Source organism: Terrapene carolina, unplaced genomic scaffold (assembly GCF_002925995.2).
Source record: "Terrapene carolina triunguis isolate 2854851 unplaced genomic scaffold, T_m_triunguis-2.0 Scaffold136, whole genome shotgun sequence".
Classification (NCBI taxonomy): Eukaryota; Metazoa; Chordata; order Testudines; family Emydidae; genus Terrapene; species Terrapene triunguis.
In genome coordinates this window covers 814,182-841,018 of record NW_020664487.1, presented here as the reverse complement: position 1 = coordinate 841,018, position 26,837 = coordinate 814,182, and the positions used below count along the sequence as shown (strand labels likewise).

Genomic DNA, 26,837 nt, shown 5'->3' with positions numbered 1-26,837 from the left:
GCGAACTGATTTCCCGCCGGCGCTTTCATGGAGGGAGGGAGGGCGTTAGTGACGGACGGATGACGACAAATTTTTTTTACCCAGAAGGCATTGGCGGCTCGACCCAGAATTCCGATGGGCAGCGGGGACTGCGGGAACTGTGGGATAGCTGCCCACAGTGCACCGCTTCCAATATCGACGCTCGCCCCGTTAGTGTGGACTCACAAAGTCGAATTACTGTCCTTAGTGTGTCCTTAGTGTGGACACACACGTTCGACTTTGCAATATCGATTCCACATATTCGATTTAAGTAAAATCGAATTACCCTCGTAGTGTAGACATACCCTCATACAGTACCACCCCCACGCCACCCTCCCCAGAATAGGCAACAGCCCAGTGGTTAGGGAGCTCACCTAGGATATGGGAGACCCACATTCAAGTCCTTATTCCAAATCAGGTAGAGCGGGGATCTGAAACTGGGTCTCCCACATTCCAGGTGCCCTAACTACTGAGATGCTGGCTAATTAGCTGTGGGGTATCAGACTCACTCTCTCTCAGTTCAATCCTGAGAAACCTTCCTGATGAAAGTTTCATCAAAGCAGATGTTTCCTTGAAAAGTTTCAGTTTCAATCAATCAGCATTTCCTGACAATATAAATGTTTTGTCAAAAAATTCCCAGCCAGCTCTACTACTGAGTGAGTCTGATCCAACCCTCAACAACAGAAAAGCATTAGCTTTTCTCTGGCAATCGTAGTGGACAGGGTCTGTTTTCTTTGCTCTTCTAAGAGACCAGTTTGCACATCATATCTACAAAATAAAGTCAGCCTGTGTCTGCGTAGAGGGAGTCACTTCAGAATTCAGTACTAACCTGATTACAGATGGAAGGCACACTACAGTACTAGCACGCTTTTGATTTTTGCTCACATTGCACTACTTCAGCCAAAAGACAGTAAGATTGAACACAAGGAAGACTACAGAATCTTTACCTTCCTATGCAGGAAGCAGATCTGCAGTCATGCCTCCCTAAAACTACTTCAGGACTCAGGCCACAATCTCCTTCCAGAGCTTCGCTTCCCAACATGCTGAAAAATAGGCTTTCGATAAGAGATAGGCTGCTATAAACTTTGGGGCTGGTAAAAGCAAAGGAGTATGAGGGCTGTAGTAAAGAACATTAACATTATCTTTTCCAGCTGGGAAATGATGTGGACAAGTTAAAATGAGCTTTAACTGTGACATGACGGAAGGAAGGAAGATTAGAGATCTGACCACAAAGTTTGCCCTTATCTTACTTTTTTGGTCTGTATTTGTGACAAGTGCAAACATTTTATACAAGGTTGTAGTGCCACCAAAAACAATAGTTTACCAGCCATAGAGAGCAACTTTTGAAAATTTGAGATGAAAGACTACCTGGGGAGAGCAAGCTTGAAATCCAATAGGTCATGCTACTTTCAGATGAAACTTAAAAGATCATAGAATTGGAAGGGACCTCGAGAGGTCATCTAGTCCAGTCCCCTGCACTCAAAACAGGACTAAGTATTATCTAGACCATCCCTGACAGCTATTTGTTCAACCTGCTCTTAAAAATCCCCAATGATGGAGATTCCACAACCTCCCTAGGCAATTTATTATAGTACTTAACCACTCCGACAGTTCAGAAGTTTTTCCTAATGTCCAACCTAAACCGCCCTTGCTGCAATTTAAGCCCATTGCTTCTTGTCCTATCCTTAGAGGTTAAGGAGAACAATCCTTCTCCCTCCTCCTTGTAACAACCTTTTATGTACTTGAAAACTGTTATCATGTCCCCTCTCAGTCGTCTCTTTTCCAGACTAAACAAACCCATTTTTTTCAATCTTCCCTCATCGGTCATGTTTTCTAGACCTTTAATCATTTTTGTTGCTCTTCTCTGGACTTCCTCCAATTTGTCCACATCTTTCCTGAAATGTGGAACACAATACTCCAGTTGAGGCCTAATCAGCGTGGAGTAGAGCAGGATTACTGCTCGTGTCTTGCTTACAATACTCTTGCTAATACATTCCAGAATGATGTTCGCTTTTTTTGCAACAGTGTTACACTGTTGACTCATATTTAGCTTGTGATCCACTATGAGCCCCAGATCCTTTCCACAGTACCCCTTCCTAGGCAATCATTTCCCATTTTGTATGTGTGCAACTGATTGTTCCTTCCTAAGTGGAGTACTTTGCATTTGTCCTTATTGAATTTCATCCTATTTACTTCAGACCATTTCTCCAGTTTGTCGAGATCATTTTGAATTTTAATCCTATCCTCCAAAGCACTTGCAACCCCTCCCCGCTTGGTATCATCTGCAAACTTTATAAGTGTACTCTCTATGCCATTATCTAAATCATTGATGAAGATAGTGAACAGAACCGATCCCTGCGGGACCCCACTCGTTATGCCCTTCCAGCATGACTGTGAACCACTGATAAACTACTCTCTGGGAACGATTTTCCAACCAGTTATGCACCCACCTTATAGTAGTTCTATCTAGGTTGTATTTCCCTAGTTTGTTTATGAGAAGGTCATGCGAGACAGTATCAAAAGCCTTACTAAAGTCAAGATATACCACATCTACCTCTTCCCCCCTATCCACAAAGCTTGTTTCTCTGTCAAAGAAAGCTATCAGGTTGGTTTGACACGATTTGTTCTTGACAAATCCATGCTGACCGTTACTTATCACCTCATTATCTTTTAGGTGTTTGCAAATTGATGTCTTAATTATTTGCTCCATTATCTTTCCGGGTACAGAAGTTAAGCTGACTGGTCTGTAATTCCCCAGGATGACCCACCCCGCCAAATGGTAGTCATGTCTACTACATGCAGTCATTAAAGATCTCTTTGAATATATATATCTCTATTTAAGAAGAGTAGAAGTTTACTCCCTATCCCTCATCAAAGTTTCCCTCTCACTACTGTTCTATGGAGTGCCTTTGGTTGCCGCTCTCCACCTCAGAGGTGGGGCTGTATATATAGACCTGTGAAGTGTTTGGGGCCTGATCCAGCGACCACTGAGCAGAAAGACTCCCACCAATTTCAACTGATGCTAGCTAGATGAGGCCTCTGGAGCCCTTTGAAACAAAAGCTATGTTACCAGAGCTCAACATCATTCTGTGGCAGAAAACACATATTCCAACCTCCCTGCAGTATGTTCTCTGTGCATTTGGCAAGGGGGGGTTCATTTATTATGAGTTGTGCTGCAACCTAGAATGAACACAAAGAGAAGAGGAAGAACTCCTCAGTTTCAGTTTTGCTGTTGTGTTCCTGGTAAGCATCATCTCGCAGGGCTTGGGGAAGCAGCACTTACTGATTCTACCTAGGAGTACTGTCAAACACACAAACTAAGCAAACTGCAAGAAGGAGCGACCGTCTTCTCTGAAAGCTTGAAGTTACAGCAAACATAGGCGTTACAGATAACAATAATGGGTACTAAATTCTCAGCCAGAAATGTGACTTGATGGATGCAAAATGACTTTAAAGAGACACCAAGAGATATCCAAGGTTTCTTCTTCTGTATTACGCTACTGAGATATATTTAATATTATTCCTTAGAAAATATATTTTCTAAGGGCACCGAATTGTAAATGGTGGCATTTCGCATTCATAATGAAAGATCACAATGCAATCATTGCCAAAGCCAGAAGGGGGTCGGAGATGAGAATTCCCTTGTCTGTACTAAAAGATTAACACAATAAAACTGTTTGTAACCCAGAAACACTTACATTGTGTGGTAGTATCAGGGCTTGAACTCTCTGTAGGCAGTAGCTAGACATGATCATGCACACACACGCCTAAGCATTCCATCCAATAGAGGGCACAGGTTTTCATAATTGTCTGTCTGCCACAATATTAACCAACATGATGTAAAAGTTAGTAACTGAGACATTGGTTGATTTAAATAACATTTGTAGAGGATTTGGGAATTGTATGTGATCCTGTACAACTTATATGTACAATTTATGACAGATTACTTGCAGAAGATAATAGGCTGAAAGGGGGAAAGAATTTCTTAGGTTAGTGCTGAACAGATCAAGACTTCTATTTTGATCTAAAGCCATTTCTCCTCTGGAGCATAGGAGAGGACTCTTTCTTCATTCTTGGCGTAAACAGGGAATGTTTAAAATCTAAAGAGGTTAGATGTACATTCACCCATAGCTATCAGAACTGTGACACAGTAATAAAGTAGCTCCTTGATTAAAAAAGATGCCCTGAATAAACAGGGTCATTGGAATGTCTTCCATTTCTTTTAGAAAAGTCTATACATTGCTACGTTGTGTGTAAATATGTCTGTCAGAGCAATGGCCCAGAAAAGAGTGACCTAATTTTCTCAGAGTCTGCCAACCGAAGAGGAGAAAAGGAACAAAAATGCAATTACACATAACAGACTCAAGCTCAAAAAAAAAAAAAAAAAGGCGCTAATACTTTTTCTGCTCATCCGTCCCACTTCCATATACCTCCCCCAGAAGCAGCCAGCAAGGAGGCAGGGAGAACAGTTTCCTGAATAACAAAGAGAAGTATCAGGGGGTAGCTGTGTTAGTCTGTATCCACAAAAACAACAAGGATTCCGGTGGCACCTTAAAGACTAACGGATTTTGTTGGGCATAAGCTTTCGTGGGTAAAAAAAACCTCACTTCTTCAGATGCATCACATCTTCAGCAGTGAGGTTTTTTACCCACGAAAGCTTATGCCCAAATAAATCGGTTAGTCTTTAAGGTGCCACTGGACTCCTTACTGTTCTGAAGTAGCACTGTACAAGCACTTGTGGGCAGGCCACATAGGTCACATTAAGGTGTTGGGCTGGAATGATTCAAACCAGGACCCAAAATAAATAAATAAATAAATAAATCTAGATTTCAGTACAATCAGCCAGAATGCTACTACAGTGCCAGTAAAGCAGGACATCTGAGCCCTCTGATCAAAACAGTTTGAACATTCCCTTTGTGCTGTTGGTGACTCAAACACCCCAGTATTGTACTATAGTGGATGAGAACAAGATTGCAGAAACAGCATCAATTCCTGGTGGCCAGAAATGGAATAAATTACAAAAATAACCACATGGTACAAGTTCCACTGTACTGTTGTACTTGGAGCTCTGTCCTACGCACGCACACAAATACTGGACATATCAACTTTGTCAAAACAGATATGCCAATAAAAGCTACTGACACTGAAATACAGGAACAAAGTGAAACTGATGAGAATAGTTTCATCGTCCAAGAAGAGAAGGCTACAAAGAGTAAACTATCAATGAAAGGAAAGAGTATACAGTCTTTCAGTTGTAAACACAGGAAAGAGAATTATTTTTAAATGTGATTGTTTCATGTCAGCAGTCTCCCTTTAATACTGTGTATTTTTGTTTGTTTGTTTGTTTGTTTTTCCCTTCACAAGTACAGCTGTTCTGCAAGCAGCTTGTTTGTTCATCTTGAAAACCTCTTGAAAACACCAACACCGCACTTCTCGCAAGGTTCAACTAACTTCACTTGGATGCAACTATCTGAAAACAGAACCAATCAAAGATGAAGGGTTCATGCCATGGAGATTGGGCCAGCTGATGAAGCAGATCAGTGGCAGAGTTATTCTAGAGGTAACTATGTATCATGAGCCTCCAAAGATCCTGGAGCTCAGCCTGCTGCCGGTTCTGTAGTGATTTGCAGGATGAATTGACTTGAAAAGCATGCAGAGTGGCCTCAGCCTGGCTAAAGCATGCAATGAAATACTGTCTTTCCTGAACAGCAGGACTGCATAGGAAGGAATAGCTGCTTTTTGATGTCATTATTTATGATCAGGCAGCTGGACCGGAAGAGAGGAAATTTCAGGTGACAATTGGTATTGGGATGAGTAAAAGGTAGGGGCTTTTTGGTAGCTCAAAATGTATTTCCCCTCCATAAAGTTTCTCATATGGATTTTCTTCCTAATAGCTCTACTTTACAATCAAATCAAGGCGCACGCTGATAAACACCTCCCTAGTCTGGGTTATTTTTTATCCAAATAAAAAACAAGTATATTTTTGCCCTAAGACAACTTATCTGACTCAAAACATTAAGTAAGAATTCTGCTGGAATTGCTGGGCCAAACGCCTAGAGCTTTGCACTCAAAGTACAAGCATATTAAATGCAAAGAAAAATATATATAGTCTACTCAGAGTGAGTTTTACTAAACTTGATGGAATCAGGGGAGGATTTGCAGAAGTGCTCAGCATTCCAGTAACTGTTCCTGCTGAAGTCAATGACCGACTTCCGCCACAAACACTAACCCCTCCCTCAATTCCTATAGGAAGGATGGGCTGTTCATTTCTCCTGCGTGTTGTGAAGTTTTGTCTGCTGTCCTGTCTACATGCCTTAGAGACAGCCAACATCTGTGGGGTCCAGTAAATTGCTTTTCACCATGACAAAGATATAAGAAGTTTGCCACAGGAGACCATCAGAGTAGTAACAATAACCACAGGGTCATAACAGTAACTAATGTTACTAATCCCATGAATACTGACCGTTTCATGTGACAGAGGCACTAACCTTTGTAACTCTGACCCAAGTCAGTTGACTAGGGCCAGAAAATAAAAGTGTGCTGGTGAAACTGAACTTTATCACAGGAGTGGATTTGCATTTGTTTGCAGTGACAGAGAGCTTTATAAAAAGCCATATAAAATGTAGTCAGTAGGGAAATAAAAATGAGGTTAGGTTAGGTTAAAGCCTATTCCTGATTCTGCCCACTGACTTCTTGTATGGCCTTGGCCAAGTCATTTAATTTCTCATTTCTCAACCTATCAGTAAATGGGGATAATTATATTTTGTTATTTCACAGGGTTATTACGATTCTTTACACAACAAGATCATTTTACAGAAGGTGCTCTACAAGCATATTATATTATTAATGCCAGGTACATGTTACTAGCTTTGAACATCAAGCTCACATGGGAGAAGTCCTTCCGTGACCTCACAAAAGCAAGATACTATTGAATTAGAGAGATGTTGCTCTTTATACTAAAATGCTGGTTCATGCTTTGTCTTCATTTTGTGAAAGCTACAATGAATTTTGTACACCATTTTCCCCTTTATAATCACAACTGACAAGCAGGTTGTAATTTGCAACTACAACCTGTAACAGGATTTAACAACAGCATTTATAAAAGCCACATTGAACTTGTCCTAGCTAGGAATTTAATGAGCAAATTTCTCCCTTCCACTTAGCTGATGCAGGAAAGTGCTAAGTGCTGGTTTGAGAAATTGCCATCTTATTTCACCAGAAGTAAGGCAAAAGGTTAACAATCCTCCCCCCCACCCCCTTTCCCCTTTTGGCAGACCTTAAATATTCATGACTGAGAGAGACTATTACTGTAGCTTAAGGCAAAAGTAAGGAATTTGCTCATGAGACAAAACAAACAATATAGCATAGTACAAATTAGTATCTCCTCTAAGGGCTTATTTACATACAACAGTTGTACCACTTTAACTATACAGTACTGATGTAGTTAAAGCAACACAACCCTTCCTAGTGTGGATGCAGTTATACTGGTATAAAAGTGCTTATACTAGTTTGGCTTATTCCCATATGAGAAACAGAATAAGTTACACTGCTATAACTGTATCCACACTAAGGATACGTCTACACTACCCGCCGGATTGGCAGGTAGCGATCGATCTATTGGGGATCGATTTATCGCGTGTAGTGTAGACGCGATAAATCGATCTCCAATCGCTCTCCCGGCGAGAGGCGGAAGCAAAGTCGACGGGGGAGCCGTGGCCGTCGATCCCGCGGCGCGAGGACATGAAGTAAGTAATTTTAATTCGATCTAAGATACGTCAACTTCAGCTACGCTATTCTCGTAGCTGAAGTTGCGTATCTTAGATCGATCCCCCCCAGTGTAGACCAGGCCTTTGGGGTGTATTAGTATAACAATTTCAGGTTTGGGGGTATTTTTTAAATTATGCCCATAATTCTATCAGTACAAAAACTGTGTTTAGACCAAAAGGTAAGCAAAGATTGTTCAAATTCACCTGTGGGGAAAGCAAGTACAACTCCATCAGGATCTATAGTAATTATACTTGTTTATACCAGGGCTGAATTTTCTTCCAGTGATTTTTAGACTTTGTCTAGTCTAGGGGAAAAGGGTGCTTCTCCCTACCCCCCACTAGTTAGTTCTAATCAGCTACTTTAATTCAGCTGAAAACCTCACTTAACACCAATGTGGACACAGTTCAAGCTAGTTCAAATGAAAAAAGCACCTTTTTCTTAGTCTTGACAAGGCCTTATTTGAAGAGAAACAAGCACACACAGTCAGACTTCATCTGTTGGTTTATTTCAGCTGCTAGTAACTGGTAGCAGTTCCCATGTTCAACAGAAGGTGGATCCTGGCCCTCTGTTTAAAGGGACAATGAGACTTTGATCTAGTGATTCACATTCGATACAGACTAACAGGGCTACCACTCTGAAACCATTCATAAAGTATGGTATTTAACAAACACATACAGACTCGGACGGTGAAAAGATCATCATCAATGCTGGCTACTGGTTTATGAATACTTAAAAGTAAGGAACAAACCTATTACAGGGTGTACAGGTATAGTGAGAGAAGCACTTATTGAGTGATGAAAGCACTTGACCTTTGGCCCCATGCTTTGTTACATACTGAAGGCATGTGATGATCTCACATCAACAAAACCACACACTTTGGAATGTGTTCTCCCATTTGGAAAACAGATTATTAATTAACAAAAATGGGAAGGATAAGTATACCTGAGTCATGTAGTTGTTCCATAACTTCACAGGAAACCTTAGCTGGATTGCTCCCTTAATTGTGCCCATTTTCTAAGTACATATATAATCACACTGAGGCACATTACTGCAGTGATTTAGTTTCTTTAATACTCCTCCTCCTCCCCACAGCAGCAATAATAAAGGAGAATTTAACAATGCCTTTTGGCCAGAGGTGGATTATTTCTCTTCTGCTCATAAAGTCCCCATTGTGACTATAAAATTTGTTAGGGAACTTTTGTTTGCAAGTTTGTTTTCCAGCACAGGCCAAGAAGATGATAGAGAATTTCCTTGCACACCCACACCAAATAACAACAAGCATTTTCTAGTGCTTAAAAGACACAACTCCAAGTGAGAAGCGCACACAAGTTTAGTTTCAGCAGAACTTATTCAAATGCAGATAACTACTTCCCCACTCTGAAGTTACAGATTTTCCTTTAGATTGCATGGCTGAACATTAATATAATAAATGGGGTGAAGGAGCAGTGAGGGGAGGGAAATAGTGCTGAACCAAAGGCATAGCTGGAGTTCAGTTAGGAACACTGTGTACAAATGTAAAGCCCTTTCTATAAAAGAAATAATATATTTTATCTCAGCTGAAGGGTCATTAGGCTTTTCTAGACAGTACACTTTAAGATAAGTTCTCTGAACCACTAATTTGCTGTGGTTGTGCTTTCGTGCTTGTCCTCCCAAGTCGGAGGGAAGGAGCTACTGTTACTGTAAATAAATCTACAGAAGGGAGAACAGTAATAAGGAATAACATGGCCAGAGTAAAGATGTGCAAGAGTGAAACTGATTCCTATGGGCTGTTCCATTCCTAAACCATTTGATAAAATACTTGTAATGTTTTCTTGTTCTGCACTCACACTAACTAGGAGTCAGACTGAGTCAAGCACTGGCTGGAACATTGTTTTGGTTTCTCAGAGCATGCAGAGTTTAAGCTTGCATTTAAAAGACAAGTTTCTAAGCTTCCTGGTAGTGAATAATACCTTTGGAGCATGAACCAATGGAGTGGTGTCTTAGCATGTGTGTACGCACACACAGAGAGGTATCTGTGTCCCTCTCCTGTTCTACTTCTCAATGAAGTGAAAAGTGACACCTATTGCCCTATTTTCAGAAGTGCTGAGCAGACACGATGCCAGCGGAAGTCAATGGGAACTGCAAGTGCTCAGCACTTTTGGAATAAAAAGAAAAAATCCCAACCCTTCATGATTATTTCAACATTACTTAGCTATTTCACCACTGATCAATTTAAAGGATTGTGGAGAGTACCAGTCCTACACTAAACCGTTTTAAAAGTTTGGCTTTGTTACAGCTTATCACAGATTTAATTTGCATATTAAAATATCCAGTTATGCAAAGATAAACATAAAAAGTCCCATCTATCCTGTAGCTACCACCCTATTGGGAGTTAAAACATTAGATGCTTGCAGTGCTGTAGCATAGTTAACATGGTTAACGCATGGGTTGTAGTATCTTCACTGCAAAACTAAGCCACATTTTAAACATGCGGTACACATATTTTAGCCATCCCCCCGTCTCCCCGCCATCATCAAAAGTTACAGTGTAGACCAGATCTAATCCACTTACATGAAATTTCCTCTTTCAGTAAGATCCTTTCTTTATTTTATAATGACATGGCACTGTAAGTGCCACAGTAACCGGGGCAAATGTTGACTAAATTCTCAGTGGAGTAACTAGAACATGGCAAGCCAGCCCCTACCAAAACAGCTGGGGGCAGACGGGCACTGTGACAGTCTGACACCATGTGCCTGGAATTCATATAACTGCTTCCAGAAACCTCAGTGGAAAGGGACTGGTAAAGCATGAAACTACACAGGCATCTATCATAACCAAAAAAAGCAATTGACAGGGAGCTAGTAACAAAATGTGCTAATAGCTAATCGATGCTCCCTGATAAACCAGCACTCCCTTCCATCGGTCACCAAGGGTTAAAAACCCACAACTGATTGTTTCAGTCATACTTATTTAAGAAGACATCCCCACCACCTCAACCATTAGTCATAGTGCCAATGGAGGGAACGTGGTATCAAAGTCCAAGTGTTAAATAGTTCAGAGGCAGAAATAAGGGTTAGATCTTTCTTATGTGCATTAGGTATTAGTAAAGGTTTCCCAGCCTGGCTTACTGGCCACTTGGATATCCTATAAATTGTCCAATACACTTAAGCCTGTTTATCTTACGCCAAGATCTCTCTGCAGATTTTACCGGGAGTCTCTTCAAGTGAGGTTTCTGCAGCACAAGTCTGCACCCTAGCTAGACTTCCTTTAAAATGACACAGATTTAGTTACACCTGGACTTTTGAAACACAGCTCAAATGAAATGAAACTCCTGATGACATGTTTATATTATAATCTCCTCCCATATTATTGAGAAAAGTGTTCTCTTTTTAAGCAAGATACATATTCAACCCACTCGGGCAGCCCCACCACGCATCCAAAATATTTTTTTTAAAAGCCACAATCACTACACGCTTTCACATACCCCGAGTTTTCTGTGGGATGAAATGAATCATTCATTCATACCCGAGGCTGACTTTTCAGTTCACCCTTCCCCTTGTGAACTCTGCGGAGGTATTGTCTCATCCTTAGCCTCCCAGACCCGCATGTCACCCAGCACTATATTTAGATGTACACACACACACACAATGCAGTCACAGCACGGTGCTGCTGACTCCTTGGATTCAAGGAGGGAACCAAAACAACGCCCGCGTAGACGCAATAGACCAGAAAAACACTAGCGGCTCAAGGCATTTAACAACAATTACACCCTCCACTTAAGCTAGCCGGCGCTTCCTCTAGTACATGGATCTGAGGTTTTGTCTTGTCATATTCCAGCTGGAGAGAAAAACAAGTCCATAAACGCACTTCAGGCACATCTCACGCTCCCGCCCTCTTATTTTGCCCGGCCCTACAATAACAAGTGGCTGCCTCGGCTCTAGGTTCTGGAAAGGCATCCCTGGGTCGTAGGGCAGGAGCTACGGGGAAGGCATTTCAGATGCTGGTTACTAGGACCAAGGGGAGGATGCTGATGGGGAGGACCGGGAGGGGACCCGCAATCCGAGGCGTACCCCCGGTCCCCACGCTTCACAGCAACACTTGTCTCTCATGGGTCTCCCCAAAGCCCCCCGTGTCACGGCGCGCGGCTGCCGCGAGCCCCTGGCACCGGGAGCAGGAGACGCGAGCGCGGCGGTACCCGGGGGAGAAGCAGGAGCCGCCGGACAGTGGCTGGAAACTCCCCGCAAGCGGCCGCGACCTGCTCGGCGTCGCCTCTTCTCAGCGCCGCGGGGCGGCCGTGGCCGGGCTCTCCCCGCGCTGGCAGCGCCCCCCCAGCCGGTAACTCACTCACCCCGCTGTCCCCGCCTCACTTCTCCGCAGCAGCCACGGCGCGGTCCCACTCCCTCCTCGCCCTTCCTCGCTGTGCTGCCTCTGGAGCCGCTCCGCCCCTTTCCGCCCTCCGCCCCCGGCCGGAGCTGGGCCGGGCCTTGGCCCGGGCGCAGCGCCCCCTGCCCCCGCTGGGGAACGGTGCCGCGCTGGGAGCGACTTGTCGGCTTTGCCCGGCTGCAGCTTTGGGTGCGTCTGGGCAGTAGGGGGTGTAAGGGTGGGAGTGTCCGGTCCCCGCCCCTCACAAGCCCTGTGGGGCTGTACCGCCCTGGCCCTGCTGTTTGTTCCCTCCCCCCGCGTGTCTACACCCAGGTGCTGGAACCGGGGCGTGTGGGAGGGGCACCCCTGGCATGAAGTGATTTCCATCATGTACAGGGTTTACAGTTTGGTTCAATGGCTCTGGGCACAGGCACTATACACATTGTTACAGCACCTGTGTCCAGATGGGAAAATTATACTGGGGGGACCTGCGGCATGACCTGATTTTAAACCAGTAGCGTTATATAATGCCCGCTGTAGACATTCTTATTGGGGGATGAGTGCCTTGATTAGGTGGCCTTTGTGTCGCTTGGGAAGGGGGCTAAACTCAGCGACAAAGAAAGAGCCAGTTTCAGGCCAGAATAACCTCCCATACAGGGGGTTATACCAGTAACAATTCCCACTGTTGAGAAGATCATGGCCTCCAATTCTGCAAAGATTTAAGGTAACCTTAAGGTTAATTTTACACATGACTTCACTGGGACTAATCACAGTGCATAAAGTTAGGCATATGAGAAAGACGTTGCAGGATTAGGACCTTAATTTGAAGACCATGGGGCAGGGGCATTGGCCCAGATCCTGCAAACACTAAGGCAGTGATTCTCAAACTTTTGTATTGGGGACCCCTTTCACATAGCAAGCCTCAGAGTGCAACCCCCCTTATAAATTAAAAACACTTTTTTATATATTTAACACCATTATAAATGCTGGAGGCAAAGCGGGGTTTGGGTTGGAGGCTGACAGCTCGCGACCCCCCATGTAATAACTTCACGACCCCCAGTTTGAGAATCCCTGCACTAAGGCTATGTCGACACAAGCACTTTTGTCTGTAAAACTTTTGTTGGTCAGGGGTGTGAAAAAAAACCAGCCCTCTGACCAACATAAGTTTCACCAACAAAAGTGCGGTGTGGGTAGTGCTATGTTGGCAGAACACACTCTCCTGCCAACATCGCCACCGCTACTTGTGGAGGTGGTTTTATTATGTCGACGGGAGAACTCTCTCCCATTGGCATAGAGCGGCTACACGAGCGATCTTACAGTGGTGCAGCTGCATCGGTACACTAGTGTAGACATGGCCTCAGATTCAGGAGACCCTTCACTGACACAGCTCACCTTTCAGAATCAGGACATTAATGAGTGACTGTGACCTTACTGATGATAAATGTGCTGTGTATCCAAAAAGTTGCTGTGGAAACATTAACATTGCTCTTTCATGCAATCTTAACTCTGTGCAATATCATCTTTAATGACATTACATATTATTTCTCAAATGATTTCATAAAATCTATCAAAGTTCTTAGAGTAAATCCATGTCTTGGCCCTCTTTCCAATCTCACAAACATATGTAAAAGTACGATGCTACACAACTTCCCCTGGCTACCAATGGATTTTGGCCCTGTCCACTGATGTTTGTAGCCAGGTCCCAGGTTTGTTTTCCAAAAGATCCTATGTAGGCTACATAGCAACTAACTTTCCTTACTGAAGTTTCACACACATTTTCTTTTACTCCTTTAAATCTTTCCATAAGACCCACTTTTGCTGTAACACTTATAGGAAATCTGCCAGCAAAAGAAAGGGGATTTACATTTCTTTTTCTAGACTTAGGGGAATTTGTATATATATTTGTACATAAAAATTGTACACATTTTGTTGTTTCCTTCCCCCTTATGTCACTTGTTTTCTTAGACCATGGCTGTTCTAGGAATACTGATATACTGTACCAGCAAAAGCACTCCTAGTGTGGATGCAGCTATACTGGAAAAGCTACACTTTGTACTGGTATAGTAAAACCGCCCCCCACAAGCAAGAAGTTGTACAGATAGTAGTGCTGCTTTGCCTGGGTATAGCTGCATCTATACTAGCGATGTCTGTTGGCTCAGCTTCATCAGTTAGGGAGGGAATCACATTTCTTCACACCGCTGACTGACATAGCTATGCCAGCAGTCTGCAGTGCAGACTTTAGCCTCAGGCATAAGTCTACATTGCAGACATCTGCATGAAACCCTATTGACTTCAAAGGGGCTCCATGCAGGCAAGGGGATCTGCTCACAACAGAACTGCTTCATAAGACTGAGGCTTTAGATTTTAAGATCTTCCAGGCAGGGAGTATGCCTACAAATGTGTTTATATAGCACCTGGCATAACAGTCCCAATCCTAATCTGAGTGCTACTGTAATGTAAGTAATAAATAACAACACATTGCAGACACCTTGGAAGATACACAGGTGACTTTGAGAAATTAGAGAAAGGAACTGAAAGCCATAAAATGAAAATCAGGACTGAAGGAATAAACATCAAATGGTTTACACAGGGAAGAATAATCAAAAGCACGAAGTTAGAATGGAGTAATACTGGCAGGGAGCTGTGCCACAAAAGAGGACCTGGAGTTTATAGTGAATGATAGATTGTGTCTAATTCAACAGTGCAAAAGAGGCAAGTGTTACAGTTTACTGGTCTGTATTAACTGGAATATCACGTGTTAAATAGGTGAGGTAATTCCTCTGCTCTGCATGGCATTGTTTAAGCCTCCTTTGGAGTAATGTATGCAGTTTGTGACAATCTGACAAGAGTTCAGAGAAGAGCAAATATTAAAGGGAAGTTTGGGAAACACTCAAGGTTTCAAAAGCAGGTCATGTCTGGATTGCTCGGTCAATTTACTTATTTATTCTTCCCATTTACAAAACAATAGCAATCGTGATAATAAAAATTGATTGAGGGGAGGCCTGATAAAGCTCTATAAATGCATAAAGGAATATTATACAACAGACTGGGATCAATTAATCTGATTAGTTTGAGGTAGTTGCCACAATTTTCCTTCTGCTCCTCCATCATCCTTGTTCAAAACTGCTTTTCATTAGTTGTCCCCTGGTTGCTGTGCTCCATCCGAGAGTTGGCTGCATTTTAAGGGTAAGGGGAGTCTCGCACCTAGCAATTTAAATACTTTGACTTGGCCTTAGTGGTGTGATATTGCTAGTCCTCTCCCCTCCCCTTTATTTAGTAGAAAGCCTGTATATTTTATTCCTTCAACTCTCTCCACATAAACATGCACCAGTTCTGTACACAGGGGCGACTCTATGTTTTTTGCCACCCCAAGCACAGCAGTCAGGCGGCTGCGGGCGGTCCGCGGTCACGTGGATTCGGCGGCATTTCTGTGGGAGGTCTGCCGGTCCGCGGCTTCGGCGTACCCGCTGCCGAATTGCCACCAAAATCGCAGGACCAGCGGACCTCCCGCAGACATGCCGCTGACTGCCGCCCTCACAGCCACTGGCAGGCCGTCCCCCGCGGCTTGCTGCCCCAGGCACGCGCTTGCTGCACTGGTGCCTGGAGCCGCCCCTGTCTGTACACATTCCCTGTTCCCTCCCTAGCCTTTATCCTGTTTTAGCACTGCACCCATCTAGTTAGCATTAGGCTTTGCAGCAGGAAGGAGGAGTAATCAAATAGTCTCGCAGGGGCCCATATTTAGTTGAAAAGTCCCAAGTGATGTTATCCTTAATTAGGCTTTGAAGTTAGTGCTTCATTGAGGTGAGGACTGTGAGGACTGATTTCCAATTTTACTGCTGTAATTTGAAGACAATTTTCTGCAAAACAAAGTTATTAGGCTATGCTGCTTAGTATAATGGTGTCCACACAAGAGAGATGAAACTGTTTAATTTAAATGCATTTTTAACCTGATCAAGTTAAATTGTTGCAAACTCCTATGTAGACACCCACATTTCGAGTTATGCATGCCTATTTTGGGTTATCTTAAATCAATTTAAGCCTAATAAAAAGAACTGTAGAATCCACAATATCCCTGCTCAAACAAACAAAAAAACAAACAAAAAACAATATTTTTCTCTAGGTTAGTTATTATTTTCTGTAGTTTGGTTAATCTCAACAGAGGTGGTGATACATTTTTAGACCAAGATTTTCAAAACCAAGTGCCTAAAGTTCAGCTCCTAAATCTATATTTAGGTACTGAGACCCAGAGTCCACAAAGTATTTAAGTACATGCTAGTTCCACTGAAATCTACACATGGATTTAGCAGCTTAAATTTAGGTTCCCAATTTTTAAAAATCTTAACCTCATGAAGACACATTGTTCTATTTGCATTCAAGAGTTGAGAGGATTGAGGCTTCTTTTTTTAGACTACTGTGAACTAATCCCTCTGCATGATCAGCTAGTACCCAAATGGTGGGTGCTATTCATCCAAAGGAACCACTGCAGATGGAAGGAAGGAATGGCTGAGAGGGAGCAATTGATGCTGGTTAATTTTTTTTTTCCAGTCACAGTTGAGCAAACACAAATCCCAACTCCGTGGTTTATAGCATTTCACTATGTAAAGGGGGAAGACATCAGGTTTCATTTAAGTCCCGTGTTTATTCAAACAGAATCTAACTAGGATCACATTAAAAACAAACTATAAGTAATTTAAGAGCCATTAAGGCTTGCCAAAATGAACCCGTGGCTTTAAATAGGGGTAGATCAGAATAAATGAAAAGTAGCACCTAACTCACCATACAGATGGCATATTAGCAATGCACCATATATACTAGGGATTTTAAAAGGCATTTGATAGAATCCCACATTCAAAAAAGAGTACAGCTAATAGGGATCAGGTGAAGCACTCAGGTTTAGAAAATAAATATGACCCAAAATTCAGACTAAGGCCCTGATCCTGCGAACACTTATACACATGCTTAGTTTACACACACACACACACACACACACACCCACCCCCATTGAATTCAGTGAGATATTCACATGAATGAAATTACGCATGTCTGTGTTTCCAGGATCAGGGCTCAAAACTTTTTTCAGAGTTCAGAAATAGGTAGACTGCAGATTTTTAGAATATGGGCCCCAATGCAGCAAATCTTTAAACATGCTTAATTTTAAGCTTGAAATTAAGCCCATGATTAAATGCTTTGTTGAACAGAGATAGACTCGAGCATGTATTAAATGTTTTGCTGAATTGGAACAATAGTCTAGCTGCATGTGTGCATGGATATTAAGTATACATGTGTACACCCCCCCTCCCCAGACCATATTATAGGCAGAGCTGGTGTGCTGCCTAGAGTTGAAGTTGCCTAATGCTTCCCACTGTAAGACCCCATTTTCAATTATTTGTAACTTTGCCAAACTTTAACTGTTTAGACTGAAATTTTCTATACTGGGTGTTTTCCTCAGGCTGATTTTTTTGGAAAGTTTTAGCTAAAATGGTTCAGTCACTTCCAAGAACAAGGTTAGGGGAAAATATGTTGTTTTGCCCATGTTAAAAAAATTCTTACAACCTTTTAGTTGAGAAGCTCTAGTACCACCATGGCTTGCACAGAGACTTGAAATTTGGCACAGGGGTGTGGCGGGGGAGGGAGGTCACGCTGGGGTCAGGGTTATGCTTTTTGCCATTCCCATGAAAAACTGTCAAAATCTGGCCAAGTTATAAGCCTCTGAAAAATCTCAATTTGCACATGCTCAGTAGAGGTTTGTTAGACATTGGCAACTAAACTCTCTGAAGACTTTAAAGAAGTAATAAAATAAAATAAATTATAATATCTAGCTCTTCATCAATAGATCTCAAAGCACTTTACAAAGGAGGTGAGCATCACTATGCCCATTTTACAGATGGAGAAACGGAGGCACGGAGCAGTGAAATGACTTCCCAAGGTTACCCAGCAGGCCAGTGGCAGAACCAGCATAGAACCCAGGTGTCCTAGTATAGAGCTCTGTCCACTAGGCAACACTGCTGAGGTTATACAGAAGGTTGTGTCAAAGCAGCCCAGGCAATACTTTCAATACCCAGGCCAGTTTGATTTTAGATCTGAGCTCACTATAGTACTGCTGTGGTTTTGTTAGGTGGTGATGATCTTCTGGAGATAAATGAAGATTCTTCTTTTAGTTCTGTTGTCTTTGATAGCATTGACCACAAAGAGGTTGAAATGGCTGTGGACGCTGAGGGGACAGACAGTATTCCTTGACTAATTTCTTTCTTTCTTTCTCCAAGATGACTCAGAGAGTAGTTCTGGGTGATTGCTCGTGTGTTCTGAGTCTCGCTCATGTGAGGTATTACAGAGTTCCACTCTGTTGCCTCTCCTGTTATATGTGTACGTGAGGCTAGTAGTAGAGAACCGTTAGGTGAAATGGGCTGTGGTGTCAATATGAAGATGACAACCAATACTTCATCAGACCTGGCTGCTGATCATAGAATACAAACACGTAAGGCTGGAAGGGACCCTGAGAGGTAAACAAATCCATCCCCTCCATGCTGAGACCAGACTAGGGTATGTTCTACACTGGCAGGTACAGCGCCACTCAGGGTTGTGAGTTCAATTCTTGAGGGGGCCATTTAGGGATTTGGGGCAAAAATCTGTCTGGGGATTGGTCCTGCTTTGAGCAGGGGGTTGGACTAGATGACCTCCTGAGGTCCCTTCCAACCCTGATATTCTATGATTCACATACCTGTCACTAACTGGCTGACCCCAGGCAAGCACACATGAGCCACAAGACCCCCAAAATGGTAACTGCAGGGGCAGGGGAAATCAGTGTTCCAGGACCGAACTGTACACTGGGCACGTGGCTCTTGGGGAGAGCCAGCATAGGGGGTAGGGGGGAAGATTATAATCATTACTGTCCCCACACTTTCGACAGGCTGTGTTCATTATGGAAGATATCCCGCTGCTGAGGGTGAGCAGGGAATCAAGGGAGGGTCTTCTCCAAGACTGCGGCTTCCGCCCTGGCCCTTATGTGGCTCGCCTGTGTGCAGCAATGGTCCTCCCACCCGACCCCTTCGTGACAGCAGAGTGGCGTGGAAAAGTTACTCTTCATGGGGTAAGAAACAAAGCAGCTCTGCCAAAGAACCTGCGGTAGCGGATTGCCCAGTATCTCCATGAGAGTTTCGTGGAGATCTCTGAGGCAGATTCCCATGAAATGAGGGAGTCAATCAACACCCTGTTCTGCCACTCAGACTAGGCATGTGATGGTATGTGCATCATACAGACACAAGCCTGCTTTCTGCAACCCTCCTGCCCCCAACAACTCGCCTCAGCGATTCCCAAAATCAAAGCCACTTACCCAGGGGCCTCCTCTCCTGTTTGTGCTTCGCCAAGCTCCGACAGCTGTGACTGGCTAGCTGCCTCTGGGGTAGAGAAGAGCTCCTGGCTGCATGCATCTCTGACCTCCGAGTCATCCTCTACCTCTGGGTCCCCCTCCCCATCCTCATTCCTCCTCCTGGTTCGGTCCACTCTCGACTGGCACGCAAGCCACTGAAGTATCCACGGTGGCCTTCGCAGTGGAGGTGGGTCACCACCGAATATCGCATCCAGCTCTTTGTAGAACCGGCAGCTCATGGGTCAGCACCAGAGTGGCGGTTTGCCTCCTGCGCCTTGTGGAAGGCGTTCCGCAGCTCCTTCACTTCGACCCTGCATTGCAGTGTGTCCTGGTCATGGCCCCTTTCTGTCATGCATCATGAAATCTGTCTGTAGGTATCATAATTCCTATGGCTGGAGAGCAGCTGGGACTGGACAGCCTCCTCTCCCCAAAAGCTGATGAGATCTAGCAGCTCGGCATTGCTCCAATCAGGGAATCGCCTGATGCATGGAGCAGGCATGGTCACCTGGAAAGATGCGCTGAGACCATTGCACACGTCACCGAGCAAACAGGAAGGGGACTTTCAAAATTCCCAAGGAATTTAAGGGGTGGGGCTCACAGTTGGTCACCTAAGAGCAGGGCAGTAGAGTTCAAACTGATGACCAGAGAGGCGAGAACAGGCATTGTGGGACACCTCCCGGAGGCCAATCACAGTGCTGTAATCGACCAGGGTGTCTACATGGGCTGTAGCCCCGGCGCAGAAAACTGTACGCTTCTCGTCGGGTTTTTTTTTTTTTTAAAGTGCTGCAACTGTGCGATTTCTGTGCAGTAAGAGACTTGGCAGTGTGCACACCTCGGGAGTTACAACACAGAAAGCTGTTTTACTGCACAAAAACTTGCCAGTGTAGACAAGGCCTACAGCTCCATCTACACGAGAAGCAATGCAGCTGCACTGCTGTAGCGCATCCGATGAACACGCTCTAAACCGACAGGAAAGAGGTCTCCCGTCAGCTTAATTACTTCACCTTCCACGAGAGATGGTAGCTGAGTAGAGTGGGACAGTTACCTCCCATGTCTTACAAATGACACTCCTATTAATATACCCCAGAATATTAGCCTTTTTTGCAACTGCATCACGTTGTTGGCTCAATTTGTGTTCCATTATACCCCCAGATCCTTCTCAGCACTACTATTGCCTAGACAATTATTCCCATGTTTTAGTTGGGCATTTGATTTTTCCATCCAAGTATATTATTTTGCACTTGTCTTTGTTGAATTTCATCTTGGTGATTTCAGACCAGTTCTCCAGTTTGTCAAGGTCGTTATGAATTCTAATCCTGTCCTCCAAAGTGCTTGCAATGCCTCCCAGCTTGGTGTCATCTGCAAATTTTATAAGCATACTCTCCACTCCATTATCCAATTAATTAATGAAAATATTGAATAGTACTAGACCCAGGATTGACCCCTGCCGGATCCTACTAGATATGTTTTCCTGGTTTAATAATACTACACTTTGAGGATGGTTTTTCAATCAGTTGTGCACCCACTTTATAGTAATTTCATCTAGACCACGTGTCCTTAGTTTGCTATGAGATGTCATGTGGGACTGTGTCAAAAGCCTTACTAAAATTCAAGATATATCACATCTATTATTTCCCCCATCCACCAGGCCAATAACCCTGTCAAAGAGGGAAATTATGTTGGTTTGCCATGATTTGTTCTGACATATCCATGTTGGCTTTTACTGATCTCATTATTCTCTAGGTGCTTACAAATTAATTGTTTAATAATTGGTTCCAGTATCCCTCCAGGTATGTAAGCTAGGCTGACTGGTGTATAATTCCCCAGGTCCTCTTTGTTCCTCTTTTTGAAGATTGATACTATGTTTGCCTTTCTCCAGTCCTGTGGGACCTCACCCATTCTCCAGGAGTTCCCAAAGGGAATTGCTAATGGTTCCAAGATGGCTTCGGCTAGTTCCTGAAGTACCCTTAGATTAATTCCATCAGGCCCTGCTGATGTGAATACATCTTACTTATTAAATATTCTTTAATTTGTTCTTTCCCTTTTCTGGTTTGGGTTCCTTCCCCCTTGTTGTTAAGATTTACTATATTAAGCATCTGGTCACAATTAACCTTTTAGTGGAGACTGAAGTTAACCATTAAACACATCAGCCTACTTGGCATTGTCAGTGATTAGTTCTCCTTCCCTGTTAAGTAGTGGACCTACACTTTCCTTCATCTTTCTCTTGCATCCTAAAAAGTCATCTTCCCCTTGGCCCAGGATCAAGGCTTGGCTGAGGGTGAGATAGTTGTGACCTAATCCAGATAAGACTGAAGTGACGGTGGTAGCCTGAGGGGGCAAGCTTAGAACTTGAGCTCCGAGGAATGATGAAGTTATCAACTCCTCAGTTCACAGAGTTTGCCCATCATTTCTTAGTCCAGTTCACAAACTGGGGATCTTATTGAATTCATATAAGTCAGTGGGACAACTTGTGGAGTATGGTGCTACTCACTGTAAGGGTGGGGATCAGAATTTGCCCCCTTTTTTATGTTGTAAGTGCCCCTCTGTCCCTTTCCATTTGGGGCATTCAACACATAACTTTACCATGATCTAATTTTTCAGAAAGATTTTGCAGGTTTGAGCCTATCAAAGCAAATACAGTGGAATGAATGCATTTTCACTAGCTCTGACATCTTTATGGGGAGAGAGGGCAGATAAAAGTATCTGACTGAGATAAACCAAAAAGCAGGAGCTGTCTAAGCAGCCTTTTCCTTGGTAGTAGTTACATTCTTTATGTCCTTACATTTGTCCATGCTCTGAATAGGAACAAACCTTCTTGAGTGAGATAATAAAAGGCTGCACTTCATAGAGCCTTTCACATAAGTATCCCAAAAGAGCATTACAAACACTAAGTAAGCCTCACAACACTTGTGAGCCAGCCAAGTAAGTATTCTGAAACCCAATTTATAGATGCAGGAATTAAGGTCTACAGGGGTAAAGTGACTTGCCTAAGGTCAAACACAAATGAGCGTTTAGCGTCAAGAGGAGAATCCAGGAGTCCCCTACCCTAGGCCACTAGACGAGTGTGCACTAGGTGTTATTCTTAGTTACAAGGCAGATCATCCAGCAGAAGAGAAACTTTGTGCAGTTAAAATTATCTTTAAAAATATTCTATGAACAAAGCTTCCCATTTAGGATCTTTTTCTGTTTTATATATATAAACATTATAAATATATAAATAAATACATTCAGGGGAAATTTGATGCTTGCTGGCTGTGAGGTGGTTTTTGCACCGATGGTATTCCTGCTTTTGTGGATGCTGCAGATGGCTCACATGATGATTTCAATGCCATATGTCGTCAAATAAAAAAACCTTTAGCAAGGCTCCAAAGCTGGGCGTTGGGATCCTTGTTTCTGTTTAGTTATTGATTTATGGTTGCCATTGCTGGAGGCTCTCTCTCCCTCCCCCCAAGATTAAAAAAGCAAAACAACATTTATAACCACCCTCTTCTTTTTTCCCCCCTTTCAGCCTGACATCCTCTCAAATGCTACCTGACAGACTGCAGCAATCATCCTGTGAATGGTAAGTAATTTCCTTATTGACAGCCTCCCATTTACTCTGACATCTGCCAGCAGTCCCTGACACTTGAATAAGCATTAAGACATTAACAGTCTGGCACAGGTTTAAGGGCTGGAATAACAATGTTCTGTGAGCCCACTCCACAAAAAACACATCCAAAGGCCCTCTCTCACTCAACTTTACCATCTTTCTGGTTGGCTGTGGGGGAGATTGTAAATGCAGATTATTTACTTGGCTGCACTCCCATCTTTTGTTATCCCACACAATGGGGCCTGATCCACAGCCCACTGAAGTCAATGGGAGCCCTTTCCATTGACTTCAGTAGGATTGGAATCAGGCTGAAGGAAAGCATGCTGAATATGTATGGGAACATTGGGAGAGGGGTGTCCACTTTGCTGAGGCTAAATGTCATTCATAAAAACCTCCCTGAACCGCTGAATTGGAATTAGGAGCGCCTTTACATTCCTTTTCAGTGCCTGACCTTCATGTGCTAGATGGACAATGTGTTCTAGGAACCCCTGTGGGTTTTGAAGGATTATTAAAATGAGAAAATGGTCCAAACATATTTGATTCAAATAATGCGTACTAGAGCATAGATTATTTATATGTGCGTGTGTTTTGGCAGGGCGGGGGGGGGGGGGGGGAGATCTGCTGCCATTCTGGGATCCAAATAGAATGGATGATCAGACAGTTTAATACTCATTCAGCATCTCCTCTAGGAATTCCTCCCATACAAACCACTTCAGGCTACTTTACAGAGGAAGTTTGCCATCGTAACCTGCTGGGCTTCCATTCAAACCTCAAAATACAGTTAGTAAGAGGTTTCCGTACCCAATTACTTTCATGAAACCTTGTATGCCTCCCAGATGTTTAATAGTCAGTGCCCTTTAAAAGTCCTTGGACACACTTCAGTCATCTCTAACCTCCGCCAGTGCACAAAGCGTTCAAAGGCTGCACAAAACCACAACTTTTATTTTCATGCATGCCTAAAATATGCACAAGCGATTCTCTGCGCTCCCTATCTGCATGAGAGGAGTCTACATGTTTTCGATCATCCAGGGCTACTGGACAAATCCAATGTATGTTTCAGCAGAGAAGATAAGGATAGAAGAAATGTTGTCAAACATTAAAGCAGTTTTGGGGTATTTGAACATAAAGTTGTTGATACCTCTAGGCCGTTGGTTCAAATCCACCCTAGCTGGGTCAAGAAAAGAGGCTGATATTACTAAAAGATTGTTTAGTGGCATATGTGAAAGGAAAGTTTAGTGGGCTGTGTCTACTTCCCAGGGAATATGGCCACATCACAAAACTGCCACCATAGTAACTAGTGGCTGTATCAGGAGTCTTAACTGAGAGGCCAGTCACTGAGGACTCAAAAAGGCACAGCCACACTCTGTGTCGGAGAGGTGGAATGCTCCTGGAGAGCCCCAGTGCACAGTGGGAGCATGCCAGGTACTACACACCTATAAGAGGAGGAGCATACAGCTCCCTGCTTACGGCTACTCCATGGGCGGCCTTGCCTCCTCCCCACTTCTTTTTAAGGACACTGAATACCTACTGGGGAGTATGGAGGGAGAGGTTCCTGGGGTCATGGACTGCAACTGTGACTGGGCTTTGTGATTTGCACTCCTTGCATTGCTGCTTCCCTCTAACTATGCACCTGTATAAGAGCCTGGTCCTACACAAGCATGGAAAGTAAACCCCGCTGTCCCTAAACGTGGGCTGCAGCATCTGTCCTGTGGGGCAACAGACTACACGGCTGTTGATCTAGCACTTTTTGCATTGAGACTAAACTAATGCAAAAAGATGTACTGTAAAATAAAACCACCCCTGGATAACAGTTGACACTGGCACTCTTCAGAGCTGTATTGTTTTATTCTATTAGGCAAATAATACTGTTTAAAAATAGTATAAATGCTGCTTACCCAACAGAAATGACTCCGCAAGAGCTATTATGATGGAGTAAATAGCACACATTTAAATGATGGTCTAAATATGCATTTTCAGGTATTTATTTACTCTCATGACACATTGTTACTATTATCCTGTCTTGCTGTGTTAATTCATGAGTATTTCAATGGCAGCTTGTTTGCTTCCACCGCTGGCTTCCGCCCCCGCCCCTATACAGCAAACAAAAGGCCCAGATTCTGCTAACTGTTATGCACATGCTTAGCTTTTTAGAGAGTAGTTCCATGGGACATAGTCTCATTAAGTGCTCTTAGACTTAAAATCAAGCCTGTGCATATGTTTTTGAAGAACTGGAGGCACAGAAGAGACATGAAGGCGGAAAAATATAATTCGTTCCTTACATTTATTATGGTGTTCGAGTATTATTGCCTAGGAGTAGGGTGACCAGATGTCCTGTTTTTAAAGTCCTGTTTTTTGGGACTTTTTCTTATATTATTATCCCCCACCCCCTGCCCATTTTTTCCACAGTTACTATCTGGTCACCCTACCTAGGAGTTCTCATTTGTTTAGGGCAATTGTACTACTTCTGCAGAATAGGACCTTGACTGGATCAGCCATTTCTCATCCCCTCCCATTTCATGGTGGGAGTGCACACCATTGAATTGGAGGCAGTAGAAGAGATGCACTAGGGTCCAGTAAGCCAGCTCATTCTTAAGAAAGGGGGAGGAAATCTACAATCTGTTTTTTTAATTAGCTCCTCTCATCCTTGTATCTCAGCAAAGACACCAGCATCACTGGCAGAATGCAAAAGCACTGCATTACTTGAGAACTGATGCCATGAAAGTCTCTGCCGATAAACAATGCTACAGCTTCCAGTTTGTTTTTCATACACAACTTTAACATCAGACCAGGAAGCAGAATTGTCCTCTCATTTTCCAAAGAGTCAGTTGACTTGCCAACTTGTGGTTTTATCCTGAATCTCACAAAACTTGGTGTTTTTCTTTAAGATCCAGCCACAGGAAGCACATGATTAGGTGAGAATCTCTGCTTTTTTTCTTTTTAAGGATGATTCTAGCCCTCATGGCTGTGGAGAAAAGCTTGAAAGCAGACCCAAGTATACCCTAAAGGGTCAGAAACCAAAAGATATAAGAAGGATCCCATTTATTTTTAATCTCCTGATCTCTGAGGTCAGATTTATGATCTTTGAATGCTTGGGGTTGACAAGATTGCAAGTAGCATTCGCAGCCTACGTGTTCCAGGCTTTCAGAGCCAAGCGAGTAAAACTGACAGAGTGCACACACCCCTGTGGTTTAAATAATTTCACCAAAAAAACAAAACAAACCCACACCTTTGCTTCCATTTTGCATATTTCAGAATGGAACAATTTGTTTTTCACAAAATAACTTCTCCTTCCGTCCACATCACCCCAGCCCCAAAGGAAAAAAAATTCTACTAAAACTTCATAAATTTAAACTTCCATGGCCAGATTTTCAGCTGGGGTAAATTGACATAGCTCCATTGAAATACATGGAATTAAGTCATTTTACATTGGCTGAGAATCTGGCCCACAGCTTCCATTCCTCATTTGATACTCTAGTCCAATTGGGCCCTAAATGTATTGACTGTCTGGGTTAATATACAGAAGTGATCAGTTCCTCCAACAATACTAATAATTATAATATGAGGAGAGAAGGCTAAATGACAAAAGTCTTTGAAGCTGCTGCTATCTCCATGTTCATAGGAGATGAGTGGGGGAAGGAACGAGTTTCATTAACAAACATTTAACAATAGGGTTAGATTCTGTTCTTTATGCCAAGGGAGCAGCTGGCATTGTACATAGTCATGCAGAAGTCTCCTCTTCTGTCACCATACATGTAT

At 43.2% G+C, this 26,837-nt stretch overlaps 1 protein-coding gene across 1 annotated transcript in view; it reads right to left on the bottom strand.

Annotated features, from left to right (window-relative positions):
• RASGEF1B (RasGEF domain family member 1B) overlaps positions 1-12,172 on the bottom strand; it is a 42,147-nt gene extending 29,975 nt beyond the window's left edge. Inside the window, exon 1 of the mRNA XM_024212450.2 lies at positions 12,113-12,172. The gene's annotated coding sequence lies outside the window, so the exon portion shown is untranslated. The remainder of the gene's footprint in view (positions 1-12,112) is intronic.
• Positions 12,173-26,837: the final 14,665 nt, after the last annotated feature.